At 42.9% G+C, this 16,281-nt stretch overlaps 1 protein-coding gene across 7 annotated transcripts in view; it reads left to right on the top strand.

Moving 5' to 3' along the window:
- sema6cb (semaphorin 6Cb) overlaps positions 1–16,281 on the top strand; it is a 119,161-nt gene that overhangs the window by 24,152 nt on the left and 78,728 nt on the right. The gene's annotated exons all lie outside the window — the stretch shown is intronic.

Here is a 16,281-nt window from a genome sequence, read left to right on the forward strand (position 1 = left end):
ATCATCCACATCACTTTGGCCTTCATCTGGACTCATTGTGATTAGTCACCACAATTTATCCTCCTGAATGCACATTTAAATCTGTAGATTAGTGAAACTAGACTGTTTGGATCAATAGTAGAGTTTCTACTTCATTTGAAGAGACCACCACACAACAGTGTGAAATCAACATCAGAACAGTCCTCAGATCATTAAATAGGCCATTCTTTCAGAGTCATGAGCATTTTGATTTTGTACTGTAATATTATAGACAGGAGGTATGCTACTAATGAAGATGAACACAGTTTTGCAAAAAATGTATTTTTTAATTGGATGTTTGAAAACAACGTTGGCTGTGTTGTGTGACTGTACTTGATTTGTAATTAACTGCTGGATGAATGTACTGTAGCAGGAGGGGGAGATGAATGGAATTGTGTTCATATCCAGACTTTGCCTCGCTCCCTTTTCACCTGCCGTTACTTTCGTACATGTCTGTAGCAAAGAGGGAGTGTGAGAGTGCAGCCAGCTCTACTGTTCTGACTAGTGCTCTGTCTGCATCAGTCTGGGAGTAAAGGTATGGAAAAAGAGAGGGAGGAAGAGCATGAGGGAGGGAAGAGGACACAGTGAGAGGAAAGAGTGCAAGGGAGAGAGGGACAAAGGGAGAAAGGGAGCAAGCGCAAGAGCGGCAGAGAATGTGAGATGGGGAGATGTCAGGCACATAATTGGGGTGAGGTGATCCCTGGGGTAGATGTAGGGGAGATTTATCAAGGCTGCTTAGCTTGGATGTGCCGGGTCACCACAGTTCAGTGTGCTCACACTAATCTTCAGTTTCCCCATCTGACAGCAAAAACAGACAGACGGAAGGAAACAATTAAAAAACACCTGCTTAACAAGGAGCGCGGAGCAGAACCTTAGTGTCAGGATCTGTTTTAGAAGAGTGAAAGACAGAATGTTCTGCCGTGCTTTTGGAGCGTGACTCATTTTTCTCAATGGATATTAACCTTACGTGTAAGCGCTGCAATGTCGTTCCTTCAAAATGGTAAATTACTTGTTTGAATTAGGTGACTAATTCTACTTCTTGTTTTCCTATTTGTTTGCCATTTTGGAATGACCAATTGTTTTTGTGCTGCAACTCTCCTTTTGATCGGCTTCACTGTGCAATCTGACGACCGAAGACAGAATGTTTGTGAGGGGAGCACGTTCAGTTTGCACAGCCGTTTTCAGAAATAAGATTTCAGTTTTTTAAAAAAGAAAGAAAATGTTTAAATGTTTCACAACAGTCTGGTGGGCACTTTATAGGCTTGCATTTAGATTTTTATTTATTTATTAGAATTCAACTAGCAATTAGTGCTCATGCATTAGAAATGGAATATGTCAAGCACTGATGCCAGCCTGTGAAACCAGTCATGGAATGAATTGAGATTTTTCTTCTTTAAAAGCAGTGCATTGCTTTAAATATGCATATCCGTTCTGAGTAATTGTTGAGACAGTAAGTGGCAGATGATCCTCTATATCTAAAACCACTCTATTTGGACAGTTTAATGTTCTCTGTCATAAAAAAGCTGCTCTCACTCGTGCCTTTTCACCTAATAAGGCGCGATCCTGTTTTCTGTTTATTGTGTCGTAAATGTTATTGTCCAGCTGTTCATCACCTCCATTAGTGTCAGCCTTTCCCACCCTCATTACCTCTGAACAGACATCCAGTTCCTTTTCACAGTGGTGAGTGGGGCCAGCCTTCCTCATGCTTAATGGGTCAGCATACACAACAAACAAGGCCAATCCTTGCACCTTCTCACAGAAACATCAGTATGATCAGGCTGGAGTACTTATTAGGATACAGACTATACAGTAGTCTTGAATCCTAACATCATATTCGGTGGCATGATTGACAGGCCTTTTTCATATTGGCCTGGGCTTAGTCAACATTTGTCCTTAACTTCGACTTATGATTAAATTCAAGTTTTCATCCTTGTCTGTACAAATGCAATCTGGTGAGTTGGCTGCCAAAATGAACTTTTCAGACTTCTTTTGTGAAGAGCAAACCTAACACCTGCATTCAGTTGAGTCAGAGTTAAGGACAAATGTTGATTGAATGGAGGCCATTGTCATTTTGACTTATTGCGCATTAACCCTCGCAGAAGCTAGTCAGGAAAAGGTCCTTTAAGCATGTCTCCCAGAGAATATTTTTCTATTCACTTTGAGCATAACAAAGCAAGACTTAAAACGGGACGAGGTCACTGGCTGTATTAGCAGCCTCCTCCAGTTCCATTTCACAAATTGGTTTCAGAGGAACCAGGAGCCAGGACTATAGTTCTGTTGTCCCTCAGTTAGTTAGTTAATCCCAGCTCAGGCTAGAGTGGAACTTCCATGTGCACATGGAGGAACACTACCACCTTCCATCGAATCGTGTGGGATGCACAAATCCTGCCTCACATTGTTGGGGGTCATTGGATTCCCACACAGGCAGAGCTGGCTGTCTTGGATAAATTGAGTTTAAGGCTGGGGACATTATGGGCTGGCAGGTGTCCATAGCGGTGAGGGGAACCTTTGATCTTATCACCTTTTAGCTACTTGAGTGGGAACCAGGGATAGGACTAACACTAAAACAGTCTAACTTGAAGAGGAGTGGTTCTCTGCCTGTCAGAATCTTCTAGCAGGTCTGCCTCTGTCTGGCTGCAGATTGGTTTAGCCCTTCGTTTGCATACTAAACCCCTTTTGTTGGATTAAAGCTGGCACAAGGGTTTCTGGCATGTTAAAGCATTTCCTTTACTTTAAATAGGCATTTAACAGGTGGAAAAATGTATTTTTAAAATGTAGAAATCCCACCCCCTTGCATTTCTGTGGAACTCTCTGCCTTCTGTGGTGGGGCCTGGTTTAATCAAACCCTTATGCGGTGTATTCTCACCCATGAATGTGACGTCATTTATGGGTTTACTGGAAACAAAAAAAGTATGTAAGGAAAAATGAAACTGATTTTTTTTTTAAAATAAAAATAAATAAATAAATTGTGTGATTGGGCTAAATCACGTTCTATTTATATCACCTCCTAGAAATTCCTGAAATGTGAATTCCTACAATCTAATTTCCATAGATTTGTTCTTCAACCCAAAGAAGTCAATAATTGTTTAAAAAAGTCATGTGTTAAATGTCTTTATAGCATAAGCTTGATGCCCAGCTTTAGAAGGCGTAGACAGCAACTCTAGACAGCGCGTCAGTGATGATTAAGAGCATATCTCATATTGGCTTCTATGTGCAGTGTGTGCATTTTAGAGCCTTTTCACTAGAGCCTCATGTCAGCCAATGCCAAACCTTTGATAACATAAAGATTTTCTGTGATGACCTAAAAAGAACGTTCATTCACTTTTCTTCCTGAAGAACATGGTATGTTTTAGACATTTGCTGTATTTTGTGTTAGCAGCAAACCTATTTCATAGAACTGGAGAAAGTTTGCAACACTAGGGGGAAACGGCAAAACCTTTCTCATCCCCCTTCTAAGTTATGTGCATGCCTTCTCTGTGCAGAAACAGTGTGGTAGAGTGGCTCTGTGTATATTGGAGTACCAGTTGTATGTTATCCAAGACACTCTTCTGTGGAGACTGTTTCCAACCACTAGTTTGCATTGGGCCTGCTGTGCTTCCATGAAAAACCTAGAGCATGCACATCCTTCAACACTCTCTCCAACGATTTGTGGAAATGTTTGTATTGTTTAATGCTATGCTTGCAAAACCACTGCTAGAAGTTAAATAGTTGGGCTTGGGTTATTTGGTTTGTTTATTTGGTTTTATTCCATTCTTCCTTGGAATTCACTTAAATGATACTGAAAATGTTCCTGTTATTTTATTTGAATTTTTTCACATAAATTTCATACATACTTCAACCTTTGGGCTCCCAGATTTGTGCCAAGTAACCACAATAAGAGTGAATATATCTAGAAAGCAGAAATCCTTTGTTTGGTTATAGAATACATCTTTAACTGCCCCCATCATCAAACTGCTGTGAAGATGCTACACTATATAGCAGTGTATTGCATGAGTGTCACTTGTTCAAGCCATGTAATTTCTGCAGTAGTTTCCGCTAGATGCATTTATGTTATTAAGAACAATAAGACCTTGATGTTCACCTGTGATTAGGGTTCTAGAAAGCAGTTAGCTAGCTTTTTGACAGCCTTCCAAAGTTCTAACCATGAAGGTGTTTCCTGAATTATATTTTGCAAGGTGTACTGTTGTTGAGCGCGTCTTATTTTCATATGCCAGTATACCGTATATGTATGTATATATATATATAAAGTGTGTGTGTTAATAATATAGTACAGTGCACATGCTAAATGTTTTGTTGGAAGTGCCAAGCACTCACCAGGTGTTTTTGAACAGTTAATATCCCCCTGGGTTGTTACCGTTAGAAAGTGTATGAGGTGATACTACAATGTCAGTTTCAGTTGCAACACGTAACATGAAGTTAAGCAGTTTGACATATGTGCCGAAATGCTTTGAGATAACCCCATTGGAAAACTTACTTGATGCCTCATTTATTTGCCAAAATTATGCTTCTTGCACAACTTGCCTGAGGCAAACAGACCTTGTGCCATTTTCTTGACTGGGTGTAGGCATACTCCATTTCACATTGTGAAAAATGACCAACATCCCACTTGGAAAGGAGTTGTGGATGAAAGGTATTAATTATGTTGATCTAGTCGGTGGTTTGAGTGCGATATTGTTAATGTGTCACATGTGTCATTTTTATTTTTGCATAGCATGCTTCTCATAAACTATGAGTCGCATAAGTGGTCAGAAATTGTAAATGTCATGTGGTCTTAAGAGCTTTAAAAATTGACTTTGGATTAATGTCCAGTTTGGGTTAATGTAAGGGGTTAAACTCATTTTATGGTCTGTCATACGTCACATCAGCCAAGCACAAAATAGAATGTGACTAGAATGTGGTTTGTGGAATATAATAACTGCTAAATATGAACTGATGGAAAGAGAAAAGTGAAGATACTGACTAGCACGAGCAGTTCTTGAGCCTCTATGGCTAGGCAATTTATTTTAAAGAACAATTGGTGGTGTCCTCATGCAGCATTCTAATTTCAGAAAGTGGAATTCAAGCCTTTTCACTTATTTTCACATCCCTTTGTTTGTTCTTCTTGTGTTATTTATTTAATTTAATCAAGCACTTTGTTGTTTGTGTGGTAGAGAGGACTTGTTCATTTAAACCCTTGATTAGAATAAAAGACTGATTATGGCAAACGAGTCATTATTTCTGATCTCAAGGCACTTGCCTACTCATTTATTTAGCGGAAACATAGGCCAGTATCCGCACTGCTGCTTAATTAGAGGAAGTGGACTCCCTGGATTCTGGATTAATCTTTAACTGGGCTGAGAAGAAATGCGCTCATATTTTGTAGCCTGTTTGACTCCATAGAATGAGAAAATGGGCGGGGGGTGGAGGTGGGGCATTTTTAAAGTATCAGATCCAGTTTTTCTTCTAACAGTTAGCAATGTCTAACTTCTGCAGTAAATGGAAGCTTCAAGAACTGAATGTTGAAATGAAAGCTTCCTGGCATAGTATTTGTATTTTTTTTACATGAGTGTATATTTACATCTTGGTTATAAAATCTACCCTCTATTTTCTATTATTTAGAATAAAAAAAAAATGTGTTCCAGTTTTTGATGTTTGAATGGGTATCAGTGTCTGTTTGCAGGTTGATGCATTTCCACAGGAACTTTTTCCAGTAGAAATTATGCACTTCTGGGGTAATTCTAGGCAATTGTTCCTTTAAATTGGCTACTCTACATTTTGGGGCATGTTAAATGAATTGGTAGACTCATAGGTGGGGGAAGAATAGACTTGAAACAAGAGTTATTCTGTCACTGGCTGTTGGTGTGCTATACCTATGTCTACACCAGCTCCAATAGAAGGGTCAGTAACAAATCACTAATAATAGGTGTATATTGTCTTTGGAGTGAAAAAGGGAAGATTTCAGGGCAAGGATAGGTTGCCACATGCGCACACAGTTGTTCGTTATGTGGAAAAACCAGTCCATTCGAACACGGTTGACAGGGCTTGGCAGTTTTGTGCGACTGACTGAGCAGTGTTGTTTTGGTGGATTTTGTTCCCTGCTACTTGTCACAGGACAGAGGTGGGCTGAGTCGAGGCCACTGCAGCCGATTAGATTTGCCAAATATGTTCCCCCTCTTAAACATCACCCGCTTATCCTCCTGAATCCCCCCCACCTCCATACCTCCTAGCATCCACACACTCTCCTGCCAAAGAGAGGGTAGAAATTGTGTCCACTTTTGAACAGCTGTCCTCTATTTATGTATTCTGTTAACGCTGTCTGCTGTCCTCTCTATGTGTTTTTGACTTGGCTTGTTTTTCTTTTTTGGAAAACAAATTCAGAATGTGTTTTCGAAAACAATGTAGTGGCAAAAAAAGGGAACCAAAAGTTGCTAGATAATGAGGTTATACTGTTAAGCTCTTGAGTTTTTTTCTGTAAAACACATGCTGTGTGTTAAGCTGAGCACAACATTGCGCTGTAATTACTTTTCTATTTTATGTCATTAGTTATTGGAATTCTACGGGGACCACATTTCCAAAATTACTGTATTAATATAATTCATTGCAGTTATGAGCAAAGTTATACCTACTAACAGCTGCTTGTAATTACCGACTTAGATATCACGTAAAGTATATGTAAGTGTATTGGGGTTCATTAAAGTGGTGGGTTTTCAGTTGCTGTGAAGTGCCAGAAAATAATTCTCCCAGTTCTCCCCCAGTCTGCTCCAGAAGTGTTCGTGGTCTCCCGCAACATTTCCATTTAAGGTTAATTAAGTTGTTTTTCAAGGACATTGAGTACATCCAGACGATGGCAGGGCCTGCAGCTGTGGCATGCTGAAGTGGATGTGATTGTTGTACAAATGGAGCCTTTGTGGCTGGCCATGTACCGGCCAATTGAGCTTGTCTGTGCAGTCAGGAGGTCGCGCACCGCGGCGAGATGGATGCCCCCACCCCTAAGTGATAAATAACCCCTCCATGGAGGCCACTGCAGATGGACACGGCCACTAAATCTCCCATTCCCAGGTCCCCTGCTGCTCAATAGCGTTGGGCGGCCCATGCCGCTACCTCGGCGCGCATGCCAGCGAGAGATGTTAATCATCATTTCTCTTCATTGACACGCCCATATCCACTCAATATCTCATTTCAAACTGGCCAGATACAATACCGCCATCTCCCTCCCCAAGCAATCTGCCATCTCTCAACCTTGTCATCCTCCGCCCTCTCTCTCAAACACACACACACACACTCAAACACACGCGCACACACTTTGACTCTGCCAGTTCCAGCCCGGGAGAGGGTTAGAGCTGGTCTAATTGGCGCTTGTATGACATAAGAGGCAGAAAATGAGAGTGGACAGGCATAGGCGGCTGAAGGGGGGGGGAAAGGTAATGCCCCCATGTGATTTACCGCCCAGACATGAAAGCTGCAAGCAGGGAAGTGTCCTTTTTTCACCATCTGGGCCTCATTTATCAATATTTTTGTTAAAACCGCGTGTGAATTTACACGTAATCGGAAAACGGAACTGAAATGATTCCACCAGATTTATCAAACGTGCGTAGACGCATCTTTCTTTCGTATCCACCTATATTGATAAATACCAATCAATCGTAAATGACAAGCGCGTTCGCGGAACTTCTGATTAGTGTAAATTGATGCCCCATACCGTTTATGGGCCGTGGAATTCCATTGCAGGAAACTGAGGGAAATAGATAGTCGAGACAAAAGAAAAAAACTTTTCTGAAGTGGATATTGAAGTGCTGTTAATGGAAGTACAAGCCAAAGAATATATTTTATTCAGTAGTGTAAGCAGTGGAGTGTCAGGGCTGGGGAAGACTAAGGCCTGGCAAGATATAGCTGTCGTTGTAAACTGTGTGTCTCAAGTTCCGCATACTATGCAACAGGTAAAACGAAAGGGCTTTGATACGAAACTGGAGGCAAAGAAGCAAATCCTAGCACACAAACAAAGCAGATCAGCCAGAGGGGGCTGTCAGAGCTTGGCCCAGTTGTCTATGCTTGATTAACACACTGGCCACATTATAGCAGTGACGTTGCTGTCTGGAATTACCCCAAAGGGACGACAGCGCTATGTTCTCCCTATCTTTGCACAGACTCAGAAGGAAGTGTCTGGGCAGTCCGAACCGACTCACAAGCCATTCGTCATCCTCAGCAAACAAACCAGCCCGGTCTTTGAAGATGCGCTCTCTCCAAAGTGCGCCATGTGCCAAATGTTCTGATAAATCGTAGTCAGCCGTAGAAAAGAAGGCCTAAGCTATGACTTCTGTGCCCTATTAATAGCAGACTTCATTTACATGTTTTATGGAATTTACATTCAATTGCACTTAAGCGTACTGTAGGTTAATCAGGAGTACGCAACTGAAGCATCACCTGTTGAATCCAATTGTGATTTTTATATACTGATATATATATTGAACAATTATAATGTAATTCAGTTAATTTAAAATTTATTCAGAGAATGTTGCTGCTCAAAGCAGAGGATGAATGAATGTAATAATAATAATAATAATAATAATGTCCCCTTGGATTTCGTCTTTCATCATCTCATCTCTCTCTCTCTCTCTTAATTTCTCCAAAGCTCTCAGTCAAACTGTCTTGTTCTACTATCTTAACCTCCCTCCCTTCAAAAAGTTTCCAGTCTTTTTTTCTTTCTTAAAATTGAATTTCCCAGACTGATATGTTGAGCCTGTTCTCCACCTTGTTCCTGCTTTTCCATCCCATTTATTCTGACCCATTTATTCTGAGCTCCTCTGCTTGATATCGTCACTCTAAAGGGTAAGGCCTGTTAAACTGCTTCAGTCTGTCTTTATAATAGATGTTTTGTATGACTGTCCACGCATTTAGATGGGGTATGCTACAGACTGGATTAGTTATTAAGCTTAGTGAATGCAGACGAAGATGTACTGAACGTACTTGGCATTTCACCATTAGGACCATTTTATCATTATATTTTCATGTTCTTGCTTCACAATCGATTATACTGTGTGGCAGTGCTTGGTTATAACAAAAACTAGGAACAGCTATGTTTCATAAAATTTTTTGGCATCTGTTTGCAAACCAGCCATGAAAGTCTGCTCATTTTGTACATCTTTGTACAATTCCAGCAATGCAATCTCATAAAAGTAAAAGTATTGGTATCTTTGGTTTGGGCTCACACACATCCACCTTGCTTGACTTCAAGCACACAACTCTCCAGATGGTGTCCTTGACACAAGCGAGTGACGCTGGTTCCATGTCTTTTGGCTCACTCGCTTCAAAAGCAGCCGCATGTCCCCTCCACTATCTGTAATTACTGCCGTCCTTTCCCACTGCTGAAACGCCCACAGCTGAGAAGGCTGCAGTGGGCCCATCATTACAGGCAATCTCATAGCCTTTTTTCCCTGCCTCACCGAGTCATTTTTGCCATATTGCCGTGGCGATCACTTGCGAAACAAGCAGCTAAGATTCAGGAGAGAAAAGGATAAGCAGCCTTTTGAAACGCGAGTGCGTGAAATCCACATGCCGCCACGACTGAGGTCCTTTGACTGAAGTGTTTTAAAACGAGCTAGCCCAAAACTAAAAAGAACCCACCACAGGCAATGTCATGCCCTTCAAGGGCCGTTCTGTGTCGCGTTCTTCATGCAGAGGACCAAATTTTCACTGCTTTCACGTTACCTTTTCAACCACGCTACAAAGGTCTACAAAGGTACCTGGATTCGGGCAACTTCAATCTGGCACCACAGGGGCAGAATAGCTTTGAACTACACTGCCATTGCCTTCCAGCCTCAGGCCAAGTCTGCTTTTAAATTAGATTACGTTTAGCTTAGACAGCAGGTTTTCCTATTATCATTGTCCTTTGGGGTACAGGGGAAGAGCAGTTCACTTGCTTTCCTGTAGAAATACTGTTTCACCTCGACGACCTGCACTTCCTGACATGTGCAGGGAATTCCAGTGCTAGGTGTTAGTTTGCATTTTGTTTTTCTCATGCAGTTTCGTTTGTGAAAGTCCATTCCACTGCCCACACGGAACCTTTTTTATTTTCAGAAGCCACCTGTTATGCAAACCAGCAATGTTCTGGCAGTGCATTCCGTGTTCTCTGCTTTAAACGTGAAGCACAGAAGTGTATTTTAAGTGTGGGAACAAATAACAGCCCACCAGCCCCATTTCCACGGCATATGTTTAAAGACCCAATGAGCAATTAGTGCAATCTCTGCTGTAGTCGGGAAGGATGGGGGGGCGGGGGGGGGCGGGGTGGGAGCGAGGGCGTATTGTTGTTTGTCCTGCGGTTTGTCATGGAATAGCCAGTCCAACGGGTGAGAGCGTGTGTCTGTTGAAGGTGAGTATTCTACCGACTGCCAAAGTGGGAGGGAGAAACAGCGGCAGCAGATTCATGTGTCAACTTGTGCAACATGCCCTGTGGCAAGAACAGACATTTCACGCAGACAGTAAACGGACACGAGACGAGAACATGTGGAAACCTGTATCTCCACCCGCTGCCGTTCCCCCGTTCCACATACATGCACACACGCACGCACGTGCATGCACATACTTTGGCAGCTACCACTGCCCCGCTCCGTACTCTCTTTCTCTCACGCACACACGCCCACACACACACACTCACACACGCACACACGCACAGTGAGTGGAGAGAGAAGCTGAAGAGGCAGAATAATCAGTATCATTCATTAGAAGGGGTTGCCCTGGTCGTTTTTGCCTCTCTCTGAAAACACTTCACACATCCGGGACACAAAGCTGAGGACTGAGCCACACGGATCTGAATGGCAGGGGGACAAAGAATGGCCTCAAGTGCAATTTCATTTGAGAATGAATATGAAACAGCCTGCCCCGTCTGAGTGTTTTTGCTTGAGGACAATGACATTAACCTTCACTTATTGTAATGCAGTAAAGGACATACCAGAATACCGTAACTCGTAGCAGTTTATTGCATTTCTCGTTGCTCTATCGTGCTGTAAACCCGGGAGGGTTTGTGGCTTTCTCTTTTGTTAATGGTAACATGCCTTGCAGGGGCTGACAGTCCCACAGGCTACGTACGCATGCGTATGCATGCACTGCAGCTGTGAAAATGTCGGATCAGACGGAGTTTATCGGAGCCCAGATTTGGAGCGCAGAGTGAGAGGAGTGTCCTGTGCAGGAACTGGATCCTGCGGATGTGCCAAGTTCAGCACACTGTTGCCTTTACTCTCTTTCTCACAGCATCCCCATGCTCCGCCCTTTCAAATGGTAATACTGCGATGTGTGTAGGAGCGCATAAGCTGGAGATCGGCTTTCACTCGAAGGCTTCCTTTTCTTTAAGAAGTCATGCAGTGTTTCCCAGGATTGGCTTGACATTTAGTGACAGTTTCGATTGCAATGAATCATTTAAGACATTATTAATACCGTGCAGGGCAGTTGGTGGTAGAATGTTCCGGGAGCATTTTTCCCCCATAAAAACGGTTGATGATTTAAAAAATTTAGCACTTGCATTTGATGAATCACATGAAGTGGGACAAAAAAAAAATGGTGAAACCAATTGTGTTTAGACCAGAAGCTTTCAACATGACATTGTGGCGACAGCATCAAAACACAGTCCAAGTATGATCAATTGTTTGTCTGCAGCTGCTGCCAGATTTACCCTGACTAAACCCTGGCGGAATCAGAGCAACACAAAAGCCTAGAATCCTAACATTTCACCAGCCTACTGATCTAAAGTAGTCTGAGTAAAATTGGACTTTAAATAGCGAATCAACAGTAAGCACTCAATTCATCCTTTCAAAGCCAGCCGCCCTGTTGGGTATTACGCTCGTGATGTGATGCGCAGCCCACCCCCCCCCACCCCCCCCCCACACACACAGACCCGAGTCACCAGCGCTGTGGGACAGAGTAAACAGGGAATGCTGGGTAGAAGGTCTTGGTGCTTTCAGGGACCCTAATTAATCTCCCGTCCGGCCGTTTGTTGGAGATAACGGCCAGCCAAACAGCCAATCCCCAGTGCCTCTGCATCCCTTAGATCTTGGGAAAAAATGTTTTAGACAAACAAACTGCCCCTATGGCCATTTTCCCTCAGACACCATCTTCAGTGTAAGCATAAGTTTATTTCCGTTGTTAGGTTAGTTGCCAAAATTCCCAAGTAATAATAAGAAAAAAAGCTGTGATTATTTATTTATTTATTTATTTATTTATTTATTGTAATATCTCACTGTCCGTGTTCTATTTCATTTTATCTTTGATAAACTAAGTCAAGCATCTCAGAGCGGGGATGGAGGGGAGATTACAAAATAACCTTGGAGCTTCCTTATTTGAACCAAGCTTGCAGTACATAAACACGGCGTATCTGTTGCAGAGCAAATCACGTCTGCCTCAAGAGGGTTCAATCGCCTTCCTAAAATGCTTATCTTTTCAATGAACCTCTTAATTAACTTCCGTAAGCATCCCGAATAAACATCACCTATGTATAGTTACTGTATCATCTCCCCTCCAGGTATTCCTTTAAATTATGAATGCACAGTGTTGGGTTGCATTATTGGATTCTTGTTTTGGTGAGGGGACCAAGGCCTGTTTGTTAGGAGGTGCAGTGTTGCACCGCGGATGATTTGTGCTACATGCACTCCTAAATTCTGCAGAGCTCCTGGGGCAATCGTGTCTCATTGGCAAACGTCAATGCTGCTGTATTTCAGTACCGAACCAGGGATCCCCTGTGGCTCTGGGCTGGTGATCAAAACTCAGCACCAGCACTGTGCCCTGCCCTCCTCACCCCCTTTCTTTCATATTCAACATTCAACATTAATTTTGGCCGCATAAATAAGTAATGTGGGATCAATCAGGAGTGGCTGGGCAGGGCTGGGCTGGGCACTCTGGGGCTGCATAATGGGAATATTTGAATATCAGGCTTTGTTTCAGGCTACATAAAAGGCGAGGAGTGACAACCTTTCAGCTTCTTAATTTAGCATCTCATAGAACAAGCTGCTTCCAAATGAAGACAGAGATAGCTGCTGGTGTAATCACTGCAGAGCGCAGGAGACCCACAATAGCCCTTTCTCAGAATCTGATTGTTTATAGAATCCCCATCGATCCTCGTCCTGTCTGCTCAGATCTGCCCGTCTGGTCATTTTGGCAGCCACAAGTTCTTGTTCACATTGTGTTGTTGATTTGGAACAATATCTTTTTCTATCATGTAATAATATAATGAGCAGGATCTGCTGCCTCCTTTGCTCTTTTTAATGGCTTGGGGTTGGGTGAAGAAAGGGTCTGGGCTCTGCTTTGTAAGCCGTATTGATTTTCCTTGACGGCGTGACCTGTGTGACGGGCCCAGCCCAGAATTTCTTCAACCCTGTCCCTGCTGGCTGTCTGATCTCCAACTCTGAAGGTCTAATTGGCATTTCAACCATGCTCCCTCAAAGTGGCTTTTAATCACTGCTTTATATTTTGTTTTGATATTCAAACTGCCAGTGTCAGCTCCACCTCGCTTCCATCCCTTTCAGGGGTCCCAGGCCCAACAACGCCGGCATTACCGGCATGTTTAGTGTTTACATCCCATCCTGGAGAAGGGCATGGCGTAGCGACTGCTTTTGAAAGGACACCTGACACGAGGGGATGCACTTGAGCGATGACACGGGGTGATTGATGCTCATCTGGGTAATGATGGCGTACGGGCTGTCAACAGTGCATTTGCGCCGCTGTGAACGGGAGCTCTCCGTGATCCGACCTGTGCTGTGCCGCTCGGTTGTGTTTTCAAAGCAAGCGGAGCAGTGGGAACCGAAAGAAGGGAAAGCGTGCCATCCAGGAAAATACTTTTGCCTTTTTAGAAACTTCGACACTGCCGACTGGGTTTTTTTTTTGTTTTGTTTAAAGAAATACACTAGCTGCCTTTGGAATTCATCAAGGGGGAAAAAAAATTGTATCTCTTAGCAGGCAAAGTGTTTTGATGTTTTGTTCCTTTCAGAGCGAACACCCTCTGGCTGATTGCCACGGAAACATTATGGGTCTGTGATAAATATTTCGCTCAATATTTGGGGTCAAGCCGCCACCTTCCCTAACAGTAGGAAAACAGTTCCCACGCTCCTCTCTGCCAGAGTCAGGATGGAGGCAAACAAGGGTTTATGGAGACACAGCTCTGGAGACCACGGCTGCACTGTGAGGCCCACCATGCCTTTCCCTCCAAAAAAAAGAAAACTTGTTTTTGGTGTCTGGCACAGTTTGCGAGATCTGATCTCCACACGTATAATATTTGAAACCTGCAGACCACCTCTCTCTGATGTCTGCTTAGATTGTGCCGACACACCGGAGGGAGATTTTGCTTCACGAGTTCCACTCCGGTGGCTAAAAGATCAGAAGTGATGTATTGCATCTCCGTTAGCCTTTGAAGCCATCTGGGTGGGGGCTTTTCTTGCGCTTTAGCGCATCTTGTTAAAGCAGCCGCGGTGAAATGTGCCAAATGATGGCTTGTAAATGTTTCAGCTACAGAAATTGCATGCATTTTCTAACTTTTTTTAAATTTTTTTATTTTTATTTTTTAACCCAAACAGTTGCATTTAGTTTCTTTTCGTGAGTTACGGTGCCTTTCCCTAAACGGGTATGGGTTAGGTTTCCAGAGCAATTACAGTGGTGATGCACATGGGTTGTTCCTCAACCGCCCACATCAATAGAAAATCAAAAGCTGAATTTTCACCTCTGCAGGGGAGTGGCCTGGACCAAACCTGTGAAAATCCATGAGACACGCATGCACATGTCCATCATTTCCCAATCTCCACAGACAGTGCTGTGAGAGAGTCTGCTTTAATCAGAATGACAGAAAGAATGTCCTGATTGCCTGTTTTGTCAGTCTGCGTTGACATTTGCTCATTGTGGTCAATGGTTTGCTGTCTCTGATGGACTGTGAAAGGACATTTGCTGTCACATCTGAATGGTTTCACTGGAAAGAGTTGGTAATGAGTTGTGCACCGTGAAGAGCCACAGGCCCCTGGGAAGTGCAGAAGCTCTGAGCATGGCAGTGTGGACTCAACGTCATGTTTCCACCTAATTGAGTAAAGCATTATGACATACATCTGCTGTTTTTTTCCATTTGTCTACTGTGAGAATAGGCAGTAAAAAAGCTTCCCACAAACAGGTTTTGAGCAGCATTCAGGACCTGTTTAACTTAAGTTGACATGGAACTATAGTAGTATGAATTTAAGCTTACCCAGGGACATTCTGGTAAGTGCTTTGGGAAGCTTGGAAGGGTCATTCACACCAGTCCGATATACAAGGACACAGGCTGGTTTGCAAGTCTTCCCCTCATGTTATTTCCTGTATTTCCACTGTGTTGACTGGTTTACACTGTTGTCTGTGTTGTGCAAAAAGAGTGTTTTCCCGTAATTTTATTCAGTGTTTTGCTTTTTAATGGGGGTCAACACCAGCAATGCAGTTGCAGTGAGGCAAGTGTACTCAACCACTGTATTCATGTCAGTGTGTGTAGTTCCCCCCCTATTTCTGCCCTGAAACCAGGATGGCCAAATAACAAGGCCTGCCATTTTGAAAAGCCAGTGAATACAGTGCTCACCCGCATGCCAGAATGTGTCAGTTCCGATTACCAATGATTCCCATCTACTCTGTCCTATAGGTATGTACAGTTAATCTTAGCAGGGCCATGTGAAGTTCACTGCCCCTGTAAATAGATCATCCTGAGTAACATGTAGATTTTGGGATGTGTAGTGTAGGAAAGGGCTTGATACTCCAGGGCTTGGCAAAGGAAAAGCCTTTTTTCCTGCCAGCTCAAGCTTGTTTGCGCACAATTGCACAGGTTATAATCGCATTTTGGCAAAAGGCAGCTTGAAATGAAGCCATACATCACAGGGTAAACTGTGGAACGGAGCTGGAGAGACGGAAGGGTTGAATAGGGAAGGGTGCACAAGTGCGGTTATAAATCGGTTTTGCGGTGCAGTTTTCCCCGGTTGTTCAGAAGCCCCTGGTTTGGAAGGCCCCACGAGGGAGTGGAGTGAGGACAGCACACAGTGTGCTATTCACATAGACTTTTAAAACATAAATATGCATCTGATAAAAAGGCCTGAGAACATTTCTTATCTGGCAAGAATTTTTAGTCTGTTTTTAATGTTGTCCTTGCTCTGATTTTTAAGTGCATTAAAAGGCCGATGTTAATACCTTGACTGATCAATTTGCATTTTTTTCATGATTATTTTACCAACTTTCTGCTTCTCCATTTTGAAATCCAAAAATCTTACGCAATTATAATTCATGAACTTCAAATAAGTCCTGATTTTG

The sequence above is a fragment of the Anguilla rostrata genome, chromosome 1 (genome assembly GCF_018555375.3).
Source record: "Anguilla rostrata isolate EN2019 chromosome 1, ASM1855537v3, whole genome shotgun sequence".
In the NCBI taxonomy this organism is placed as follows: Eukaryota; Metazoa; Chordata; class Actinopteri; order Anguilliformes; family Anguillidae; genus Anguilla; species Anguilla rostrata.